Raw genomic sequence first — 8,867 nt, forward strand, 5'->3', positions numbered from 1 at the left:
CATTAGTATTTACTTCATTAAAAACATTGAAGAGGTCTCTATCCCTATCCAAATCAGACTCCTGTTCTAACAGACAGCAACCCCTCCCCCCCCCCGAAAGGCAGAGATAGAGCCCAGGAATCGAGATGGTGGGGAAATTTCATTGAAACCGTTTCTGACCGAAAATCCTATTCAAACTAAACCAGTTTGTTTCTTGAAATCATAACAAGTGGCAATGAAAATTCTTTGTCACAATGTGTTAACTTGTCTCGTGGCACTCAAAGAGGAGACACTTAGATCTCAAAAATTAGATAAGATGCTTCAGTCTGAGCTGAGTAGTTGCTGCTCTTAACAATTGCAAAATAATACAATACAAATAAAATAAACTATTTCAGCCATTCTATTATGTCCTAATCTGATCTGAGTAAACATGATAGGACACCTCATCTTATGCACTGCTCCTAGTGACACTCTCCAATAGACCCAGCAGTCCTTATTTCCAGGCCCCTTCACTAACCACTGATGCACACTCCCTCCCACAGCTGGCAATTACAACCAGGCCCTCATGTCCGGTCCCCCTGCTTTGAGAGGGAGTGTGCTCCGCTGGAGTGACTGGAGCAGGGAACTGGGAGTCAGGACTCCTGGGTTCCATTGCTGGTTTCCTATTGACCTGTGGGACTTGGGGTAAGTTGCTGCCCCCTCTAGGCTCTGTCCCCAGCAGTCAAATGGGGATTTCATACTTTCCCACTATTGGAAAGTGCTGGGAGAATCCCCCAGCAAAAGCTGCTCTGACAGTGCTAAGCAGCATCTGTTTGCTTGTGAGAATGTCCTATGGGACTGTGTCAAAAGCCTTATTAACACCAAGATAGATCACATCTACTGTTTACCCACCTCCACTAGGCCCCTAACCCTGCCAAAGAAGGAGCTAGGATTGGTCTGGAATGATTTGTTCTTGACAAGTCCATGCTCACTAGTCCTAAGAACCAAATTGTCCTGCAGGTGCTGACAAACTGATTGTTTAATAAGCAGAGGCTGCTCCCAATGCTACACTCAGTTTCTCAGAAATGAGTAGACTTTATGGGCAGCAGAGACCGTTAGAGCATCTAATCTGACCCCCTGTCACAGGCCTCCTGTCTACCACAATAGCTACTTTTGGGGCAAACACATTCCGGAAAGGCATCTAGTCTTTATTAAATGACATCAAGAGATGGAGAATCCACCACTTTCCATGATAGCTTCTTCCTGTGGTCAATCATCCTCGCTGTTGAATATTTGTGCCTTATTTGTCATAGGAATTTGTCTCTTTTCACCTTCCAGCCATTGGGTCTTGTTCTGCCTTTCTCTGCTCGATTAAAGAGCCCTTTAATACCCAATATTTTCTCTCCATTAAGGCATTTCAACACTTCAGTGAAGTCACCTTTCAATCTTCTTTTGATAAGCTAAACAGGTTGAGCTCTTTCAATAGCTCACTAGAAGGCATTTTTCTCCAGCCCTCAGAACATTTCATGGCTCTTTGCTGCCCCAGCTCCAATTTCTAGGACCATCTTTTTCAAAGGAGGACACCAAGACTGGAGGCAGTATTCCAATAGGAGTCTCGCTGCTGCTGTCACCTCCGTATCCTACTCACGGCTCTGCTCCTACGTCTAATGATGGCTTTAGCCCTGTTCACCACAGCATCACACTGGGAGCTCATGTTGAGTGGCTTCTCCACTCTGGCCCCTAAATCCTTTTCAGAGTCACTGCTTTCCTGGATCCACGGTTCCATTCTGGAGGTGTGGCCGGCGTGCCTTGTGGCTACGTATAGGACCTTGCATTGGGCTCTGCTCAAACTTGTTTTCTTTGAATGGGTCCAGCTGGCCAAATGAGCCATATCGCTCTGTATCACTGCCCTCTCCCCATCAGGAATTACCACTCTGCCTGTATTTTGTCACCCCCCAATCTTATCCGCAGTGATTGTATGTTTTCTCCCAATTCATTGATAACAATTATTTTAAAAAATTAGTCCTTGAGAGCTTCTTCAGACCCTTAGTACCCAGGACCTGCTCCCCACAGCACAGTGAGAAATGCTGTCCAGCCCTGCTGGTAAATACGGGATAAGCAGAGAACAAACACACTTTAGGGGCTGTGTTGTCCATAGGCTCTAAACAACATGTGAGGGTCAGCAGATTACAAATGCATGACAGACCAGTAGTGTAGACAGGTCCCAACTGTGTCTCGGTTCCCCACCCTGCTCTAAGTTTAGTCACAGCCGTCATGTCTTTTCCGCCATGTCCCTTAGCCCCACGTCACTGCAGAAGAGAGATTTTCTGGTAGCCAGCTGGCTCTCCTGCATGTGGATGTCGTTCCAAAAGACGTGCTCTGGCTCAGTCCCATGCTATGGTTGGCTGAAGGAACCACTTGGTCACATTCTAGGCCCTGAGTTGTACAGGAGGGGTGACTAGATGCACATAATGGTCCTTTCTGACCTGAACCTCTATCAATCGCTACATTTTCTGCTGCTAGGAAGAGAACTCTGGACCTATTTTCTCTCATTCACTTTCAGTCAGAATAATTTCAATCCAGGCCAAAGGATTTCCTCTTCCATTGTGTCTTCAGCACCTTTGCGAGCAAAGAGTTACTGTTACCCACAGGTTACCAGTTTCAACCTTTCCCTGGGTGAGATGGCCAGGAAAGGGGTTGGAGCTCAACTGCACCTGGCCCAGGTGATGCAGCTCCCTAGGGTGAAGGGAATAAGTGTGGGGGTCACGTGACAAGATGCAGCCTGTGACTAGGACCCAGGCCTGCTGAGAGATAGAAGGGCAGCCTGTGCTCAGCCAGGAGAGAGACCCCAAGGGAAGCAGGCATGGGAGGGGCTTGGATCGTCCTTTAAAGGTCAGGGACAAGCTGGGAAGGGGCCAGGCTGAGCACTAAGGACAAGGTCCTAGGAGGGAAAGACAGGGCAGTTTAGGAGATGGGGCAGATAGTCCAGTTGGTTTTGGCTCCCAGGACCAGACACCCAGAGGTGAAGGTGATTGTCGGGGCTTCTGTCCTTCTTCCCCAGTGTAGATTTGATAGTGGAGAAGACTGATGCCGTAAGGGGGAAGTGAGTTACCCCAAGGTCACCCAGTGAGTTTATATCACAAATGCATACTTGGAAGGATCCAATAGAAACATGGATTTTCCAGTCTCTTCTTTCTAGGAGTCCCCAGGGCTAAGGTAAAACCCCTGCTGCCCCTCCCCATTCTGCTCACCTCCAAGATGTGCTGGAGTTTGTCTGTGCTGGGGGGTGCTGTCAGCAGGATCGAGAGCTCGTCATCCATGTTCTCTGGGCAGGCCTTGCTCAGAGCCTGCCAGCGGAGGGAGACCCGGGGTCAGGATTATGGAACCTGGGGTGACACCTGCCAGGATGACAGCAGGCTCTGTAGTCCTTGCCCAGAGCAGCTCTCTGCAGAGAGTCTGGTGCACAGCAGTGTAGGGAACAGCCAAGCTGGTAGGGATGGGAGCTGGGCTTCCTGGCAGAGTCCAGCACCCAAAGCCCAGCATCTGCAAGGAAGGGATTCCTCACAGAGGGGCAACATCATCTCCCACACACAGGGAGTCTCCCCCTGACACTTGATTCATCCTATGGCCTGTTCCCATCTCTGCCCACCACACTCCCAACTCAGCAGCTCCAGCTACCGAAGGGAGCATGAAGCAGAGGCCTTCCTGCTCCTGGGACAGAGGAGTAGGTTGATGATCTACCTGGATGTGAGCGTTGGCCTTCCCCATGCCCAGGGTCTAGACTCCATTCAGGGCAGCGCACAGGAACTGCGATTCCTATTCTGGATCTAGTGGCAGCTTCAGTTTGCTGGCAGGAGACTGTACAGGAGACCTTGCAGTTGCGGGGGTGACACAGGCACTAACATGTGCATGGGAGTTTGAGCAACAGGGCAGAGGCCTGTGTGGGGCAAGGAGGGCAGGGATTTGGGAAGCAAGAGCAGAGGATCAAACCCTTTCTTAATGTGGGTCGGGATGATCCCCATTTCAAAGATAGAGAAAGTGAGGCACCAGGTGGGAGAGTGACCTGGCCAGGATCACGTTACCGCTCAGTGGCAGGACTGCAAACAACCCATTCCCTGATCTCCTCACTGGACACTGCTGCCCCTCCTGTATAACCCCTCCAGCCATCCTCGCCCACAGGCTATCCCCACCACTCTCCAATACCAGGCTGTTTCCACAATGGAAGCAGGCTTGTAACAGAGTTCACTCACCGATAGGTGCCCCTTCCTTCAAGGCCTGGGGTCACAGATTTCTTGGGCTAGCACGCCTGCCAGCAGGTTTCTGGCTGGGAACTCAGCCCTTCGGCCAGGCGACCATCTTTTAGTCCCACTCCTTCCTGGGTCTCGCTCATCCCAAACGAAAAGTCAAAAAATGTCTGTAACTGAAACAAGATCCTCTGTCCCTTGGGGGCTTTTTCTCAGCCTGACTTTGGCTCGGCCTGCCCTTGCTGGCCTTGGTAGCCCTTCCTATGGCCCTGTACATCCCCTTCCTTAGAGACCGTGGGAGAACCAGTCCTACCCTGGATTCTAGGTTCTGCCCCAAGGCCCTGTACCGAAAAGCTAGGCCTGCTCCTGTACCTTTGTTGCGGTTTCCCCTGGTTTCCCCTCAGCTGGAGCTCACTCTGTAATCCATTTGGCCTAGTTCCAGGCTTTATAGCCCACAGGCCAAGCCCCCCGTTATATACCCTCCTCCTTAGAACCTGGCCCACGCGGGGGCAAGTTCTATTCTTCTCCAAGCTTCATCCCTCCTCATCTCATCGCTGTCACCGGCTGCGCCCTTGTACAGCCTGTGCACAGTGTCTGCAGCTCCACTGCCAGCTCGCTTGGGGCAAACCTTCTCTTCTGCAGTATCCCGACGCTCTACCTGCAGCCACTCAGTCTCATGAACAGCTGCTTGCAGAGCCTGTTCTGAAGCCTTTAGCGTCTTCTGTTGCCTTTTTGCTACTGCCGCTGCATATGCCAAAACCTTTTCGGTCAGGGTCTGAGAACCCACCATGGACTGCTCCACCCTTGTGTTTGTCCCTCCTTAGTCTGCTTCATCTCTGGGCCAATCATTTCGTCCTTCATCTCCCTGCAGCACCCGATAGGGTGTGTTGGTGGAGGGTCTGCAAGGTCCATGGCCACCCCAGCCACCTCCACCTTGCCTGCCTCATGGGGGTTTGTGTCAGAGGACACCTTCTCCTTTCTTTCTAACTTCTTAGGGCCCTGGCCCCTCGTTCAGCCACTCAGCAATTTCCTAAGCAGGCCGTGTCTTTTGATATGGCCTGCTTCTCTGCCCCCAAAAGAAAGAACTCTTGCTCCCATCTTGGCATTAGGCCACGTTTGTACACTTTCTCATGCCCTTCTCCCTGGGCTAACCTTCTCAGCAAAGCCCAGGCATGCTCTCCTTCTCTGCTCTTTTTGTCCATGGGCATAGCAGACCCTGGGTTGATTTCCCTTTGCAGGATCTCTCACAGGTATTGCTGCGGCTGCGTCTGTAGCTCCACCTGATCACAGGGGGAACTCAATCCTGCCAATCCTGCCATTAATCATAAATGAATCTACTCATCGTTAGGTTCCCCCCGGCAGCCAGGCATGGCATCACAGCCCTCTCACTGGGCTAGCGTCCCCCATCCATGGTCGCTCCAGCACCACGGCAGTTTCTCTGCCTGGTAACTCCGGCCAGGTCACCACCTTTAGTCCACCCTTCTGGGGCCCAGCTTGCCTCACACAAAGTCCAAAGAGGTCTTTCCACAGACAGAAGTCCTTCTGCCATCGCTGGGGCACTTGCTCAGCCTGTAGCCCCCTTGCTGGGCTTGGGAACTCTCTCCAGGTGCGTGTACACCGCCTCCTCTGGGGCCGGTAGGGGAACCCAGTCCCACCCTGACATTGATAGCAGCTCAGGGCCCTGGACCCAACAGCTAGGTCTGCACCTTTCTCTTTGCTGCACTTTTCCAACCTCTCTTCTCAAGTTCCCCTCCAGGCTTTCCTTGCTGTTCTGAACTTCCTACCTCGTTCTCAATCCTGTTGCTACCCCAGCTGGGGTGTACCACTGAAGTCTGGCTCTTTAGGGGGGCGGATATGGTGCCTTTCAGTTCGGGCTCATTCTGTAATCAGCTTTCTGTGAGTGCCAGGGGGCTCCATTTCCCCTTCCACTAGCTCCCCATTTACAGAGAGCCAGAGCAGTACCTGCAGCAGGGAGCGGGAGTTGCTGGTGGCCTCAGAGGCACAGGCCCTGCAGCGCCTCGGGCACCTGGCGCAAGTGCCGCATGATACGGAGCTGGCGCATCACATTGGCCGTGACGTCCTCCTGCTGCAAGGGAACGAGAACCTGTCTGAGACTCAGACGCCTCCGAGGAATCAGGGGGAATTAACGGCCCCTGGAACCAGCAGCATTTCCATCCAGCCCCTGCCCACCTTTGAGGGATGGATTCCCCCTCCTGACCCCCAGGATGGAGTCTTGTTGTCCTTCCTAGTGACCTCCAGTGGCAACCCCCCTCCTTGTATGGGGAGCTCCTGCCCCCTCCCCGTCAGTGCCCCTGACAGCTGTTCCACCTCCAATCCACAGCTCAAGTTCTCAGACCCCTCTCCTCCAGCCCCACCCAGGTTGGGTAGGGAGGGGACTGTAGCGGGGGGGCAGGAGGGATTCTGGCAGCAGTGAAGTGGGATGTGGGGAGGTTGAGACCTTTCCCCAAGTCACCCCAGCCACTAATGCTGAAGCCGCAGGATGGCAGCCCTGGTGAATGGGACGGATCGGCAGCCCCTGCTGACTGAATCCTCCTGTTCTCTCCAGCAGGGCCGGCTTTAGGAAGGGCGGGGCCCAATTCGAACATTTTTGGTTGGGCCCCGGCAGGGATGACTAACAAAAAAAAAGAAGTAAAAAAAAGCCTTTCTTTCTTCCATGTATTATTTACTTTCCATAACTATATAAATAATAAAATTATATATTCTGTACATTGCATCATATATGCTGTTGATCGGTTATTAATGAGCTCCATTTCACGTGTCTGGGACGCCGCCACGCCCTGGGGGTGTGCTAGGGTGACCAGATGTCCTGATTTTATAGGGACAGTCCCGATTTTTGGATCTTTTTCTTATAGGATCCTATTATCCCACACCCCCTGTCCCGATTTTTCACACTTGCTGTCTGGTCACCCTAGTGGTGTGCACATGTGTGGGTCCCAGCTGCTCCCTGCCCCCCTCATTGAAGCAGGTGTGCAGGGTTACTGCCCTGGGAACTGCAGGGCACCAGTGGACATGGGGCTGGCTGGAGGCAGGGCAGGGGCTCACTGGAGGTAGGGTCTGGCTGCAGGCAGGGCAAGGGTGTGGGGCTGGCTGGAGACAGGGGTGTGTGGGGCTGGCTGGCTTTGGGCAGGGCCGTAGGGGGGTGCGGCAGGGGTTGCCTGGAGACAGGGCAGGGGGTGCGGCAGAGGCTGGCTGTGGGCAGGGGGTGCAGGGCTGGCTGCAGGCAGGGCAGGGGGGCAGGGCTGGTGCGGGCAGAACAGGGGGGGCAGGGCTGGAGGTAGGGCAGGGGTGCAGCAGGGGCTGGCTGCGGACAGGGGGTGCAGGGCTGGCTGGAGACGGGGCTGGCTGCGGGCAGGGCAGGGGGTGCGGGCTGGTGCGGGGACGGGGTGCAGCAGAGGCAGCTGGAGCCCCGGCCCTTTAAATAGCCCCCGAGCCCCCCGCTATCCCAGGGCTCTGGGGGCTATTTAAAGGGCCCAGGGCGCCCCTGCTTCTACCGCCCCGGCCCTTTAAATAGCCGCGGGAGCTCTGGGGAAGCAGCGGGGCTCCAGTGGCTATTTAAAGGGCCGGGTTGGTAGAGGCAGCGGGAGCCCCGGACTTTTTTAATAGCCCCCAGAGCCCCGCAGCCCTACCCCAGGGCTCCAGCAGTGGGGGTCTGGTGGCAACTTAAAGGGCCTGGGGCTCCGGCCCCTGCTGGGAGCCCTAGGTCCTTTAAATTGCCCCCTGGGGAAGCCGAGCCACCCTGGTACAGCGCACCGGCTCTTGCCGGTACACCGTACCGGGGCTTGGGCCCGGGGCCCGATTCAGGGGAATTGGTTGAATTGGTCTAAAGCCGGCCCTGGTGGGGGTATGGCCACAGCGCCGCAGGGAGGGGAACCCTGAGGTGTGGGGCCTGGGTGGGTACTGGGAGTTCCTCCTGAAGGGACGGGGGTTGGCCAAGGTCACTCAGCCCCGGGGTGTGGGAGGGGGACTGGCTGAGGGCACTCAGAGCCCCAGGAAGTGGGGGGGGCTGACGGGAGGGACTGGCCAGGGGCACTCAGAGCTCAGGGGAGGGGCTGTCCGGGGGGGGGGGGGGGGCACTCACAGCCCCAGGAGGTGGGTGGGGGAGGGGCGCACAGGATTTCAGGAATTCCCTGGCAGTGAAGAGCTGCTGGCGGCAAGGAGGAGCCAGCTGTGACAATCCCCACTTGGGATCCCTGACTGGGCTAGTGGCTATGGGGGCCCGTGGCCAAGCTGCAGTGGAAGGTGACCTGAAGGAAATGCCTCGGCCTCCAGCTAGGAAGGGCCTGGGCCAGCAATGACCCACCGCGCAGTGTCCCAGCTCCCTGCCCCACACCTGCGGGGCACGGCCCCTCCTCTGTAGGGAGGTTGGCATGTACCTTAGTGCTGCTTCCTCCATCCCCAAAGGCCTCTCCCAGCCAGTCTCTGGCAACCCCTGCCGTTCAGTACGCACATTACCCTGCTGTAACATACCGCGGGGGGGAACCCCTCGGGGATGGGGGGGCTGTCACACAGCTGGGCAATTTAACCCGGCTGGGCAGGACTGACTGTCTCCCTGGAGCTGGGGTCTCAGCCCAGGTGTCTCTCTGCCCTTCCCCCCAGTAGCGCCCCACATTGAGTTCCAGCCCCACATTCACACCCACAAGTGCT

General features: G+C 55.2%; 1 long non-coding RNA gene across 1 annotated transcript; it reads right to left on the reverse strand.

Annotated features, from left to right (window-relative positions):
* Window positions 1-2,377: 2,377 nt before the first annotated feature.
* Window positions 2,378-4,266, reverse strand: LOC128831480 (uncharacterized). The gene is made up of 3 exons (XR_008443811.1): window positions 4,209-4,266; window positions 3,210-3,356; window positions 2,378-2,577 (listed from the first exon to the last, which is right to left on the reverse strand). It is a non-coding gene; the product is annotated as an uncharacterized LOC128831480 (long non-coding RNA).
* Between the last annotated feature and the right edge of the window lie 4,601 nt (window positions 4,267-8,867).

The sequence above is a fragment of the Malaclemys terrapin genome, chromosome 2 (genome assembly GCF_027887155.1).
Source record: "Malaclemys terrapin pileata isolate rMalTer1 chromosome 2, rMalTer1.hap1, whole genome shotgun sequence".
NCBI classification, from domain to species: domain Eukaryota; kingdom Metazoa; phylum Chordata; order Testudines; family Emydidae; genus Malaclemys; species Malaclemys terrapin.